This window comes from Montipora foliosa, chromosome 3 (genome assembly GCF_036669935.1).
Source record: "Montipora foliosa isolate CH-2021 chromosome 3, ASM3666993v2, whole genome shotgun sequence".
Taxonomy (NCBI): Eukaryota; Metazoa; Cnidaria; class Anthozoa; order Scleractinia; family Acroporidae; genus Montipora; species Montipora foliosa.
This window is the reverse complement of record NC_090871.1, coordinates 63,874,714-63,877,213: the sequence shown is the minus strand read 5'-3', so window position 1 is coordinate 63,877,213 and position 2,500 is coordinate 63,874,714. Positions and strand designations below refer to the sequence as shown.

General features: G+C 40.7%; 1 protein-coding gene across 3 annotated transcripts in view; it reads left to right on the top strand.

The window, feature by feature from the left end:
- Positions 1–1,270: 1,270 nt before the first annotated feature.
- The window catches only part of LOC137997937 (uncharacterized), a 13,066-nt gene continuing 11,836 nt past the window's right edge, over positions 1,271–2,500 (top strand). The window contains exons 1-2 of one of the 3 annotated variants that reach the window (XR_011122637.1): positions 1,271–1,392; positions 2,253–2,500. The exon at positions 2,253–2,500 is cut by the window's right edge and continues 407 nt beyond it. The gene's annotated coding sequence lies outside the window, so the exon portion shown is untranslated. The other 2 variants (XR_011122636.1, XR_011122635.1) reach the window with 2 other exon arrangements.

The window sequence follows — 2,500 nt, the reverse complement described above, 5'->3', positions numbered from 1 at the left end:
TCATAGGCCGTCCAGGCATCTTGCAACCTTAGTAGATTCGAAATTAAAAATCTTAAGACATACCAAAAACTGCAATTCAGAGCAAAAGGCAGCCTTAAACAAATTAAAAATAAACACTCAGCTTTAAGTTTATATCCCTCCGATGCTTGACTTGAATAACTACAGCTATATTATGTTAAACCTGGATTGAAACCAGCGAAAAATGCAAGAAAAATATATTTTCCAAACAGTACCTGAACACGAAAAGCATCGACTGTCAAGAGCTTTGCTGACGTAGCATGGCTGTGTAGCCGCGTCGAGCCACAGAAAGAGCGCGAAAAAGTAAGCCTCGTTCAGGTGTGAGTGTGTGTCTGACCTGGCTTGAACTTGCGATCCAATCAACAACCAGTCCCGGGTCAGTGGTCAATTTCAAAAAAAACAGCTGATGTCGATAAGGTCTAACTTGAGCCCGCGATATGGTCACGTGATACTATTCAGCGGATACCTTGTTTTGACAGGTGTCAATTGACCATAATTTTTATGTCCAATATCAAAGATGTATGCTGTAATCTAGCTATAGTGCGAAATGGAGTATTGCCCCCTCGATGAGCTCTAAACTTGAGCCCGTGATATGGTTACGTAATACTGGTCACATTGGCATACATGGAGGGGCGGACGTACGTACGTACGGACGTTCATGACGTCATGGCTATAAAACCAAATTCTCTCTCATCGATGGGTTAACATATTTTCTTAGCAATGGTGCTCCGCGCCCGCGCCTCCGCTAATAATTATTTACCTCAGGCTCGGTGAATGTCTGGGAATAAAACCTTGTACTTGGTCTCGGTTTTTATTTATTGATGTTCACCTCATCTTCGGCGAATTGTTATTAATTGTTGTCAGGTGTCCGATTATACTCTGGTGAGTGATCAAACGTCAAAATCACCAAGCCTACGGCGAAAGGATTTTACAATCTGAGACTCAGATCCTTTGTGAACTCTTCCGTCAGAAAGAATACTAGTCAGGCGAACTACCACCTGCAAAGAAATTAATTGACTGCCTAAATCAGGTAAATACAAAACTTGAAATTGTTGGTGGTACTCTTTTGAGGCGTGAAAACATGAGAATGGAAAAATTTGGAAACTAAAGAAAAGTTACAAACAGATGACTTTGTGATAGTGCTGTGCAAAAACCAGTTTACAGTAAGGTAATGTACCGACTTTGGATGAACAAAAGGTATTTTCCTTGCAAACCTGGGCACGTAGTTCGATGTTTTTTTGCTTTTCAGACTCAAAGGCTGTCTGGCTACCACTTCAGCAACTTCAGCACTCCAAGTGGCCGAACAATGAATTTGAGCAACTCTGTGACAACAACGGATACACTCATCAAAGTATCTGCCAATACAAATACAAGGTCTGTCAAGGCAAAGAAGAGTCTGAAATCAAGCCTTTAAATTATCAAGGCTGTAAACGCGAGCGTTGCCATTTGAAGATGGTTTATGCAGTAACAGAAAACTTCAAAAGAATTTAAATCAAACCAGTATGCCAAACTGAATACTCTCCAGTTCCTGTTCCTTCCTCATTCGCACCTTCGCTATAAATTGGTTACAATATCATGATTGGGCCTGGAATCGATTATTGCATTAATTAATCACTCATTTTTGAAGATAATTAAATCTAAAGAAATAGAAACTTCAAAATAACACGAAGTTTATTTTTCCTTGTATCAGAAACATTTACAATCTCAACGCTCTCCCTTGTTTTTGATCTCCAATATTTGTCATTCAGAGAGGTCGCGTTACGCTCAGTCTAGATACAGTAGGACGTCAAATGCAGATTGGTTCAGTTTAAGACGAGTTTCGTGTCCAGTGTCCACCCGTGAATTAGTTTACGTACTGACATCCATCAATTACTTCATCTATACCGGAAGCTTAATACACGATGCTGCGTTGATGACCTGGGTCGAGAATGTCATATTCACCATGTTCACATCGTTTAACGTGTGTGCGGGAAGAAACGACCGCTAACACCTGATGGCGGGCTCACATTCGTTGACTACATGGCTTTCGAATGCAAGAAGCACCGATAATGGCAGTGGCTCGACTAAGAGCCACGACAGAATGGTGGGACGAAACCAATTGCAAAAGCGTATCATTCTTGATTAGCTACAGAAAAGAGCTACGGCAGCCTGCTTTCTCCCTATAAACATTGCCTTTATTTAAAAAAAATACTTTTACCCTTATCCTGTATCGTTTTTCAAAATTCTTCTCTCAGAAAAGCTTTGCTTCTACGCCTTACGTACTGGTAACACGCTAAACTTTACTAAAAGCACGATGCGGCCTCGGTTTGGGTGTAAGACATTCAATTAAACAAGTTTAAGGTGTGTTAACGCGAGATGCAGAACCTCGATGGACAACACAAGAAAATCAGAGTGGTAAGTAATACTGTCTTTCATCCTGCTCGCTAAATTAGGTCTAACTGAAACACGAAACTTAGGAACTGAACATCACCACAACTACGAT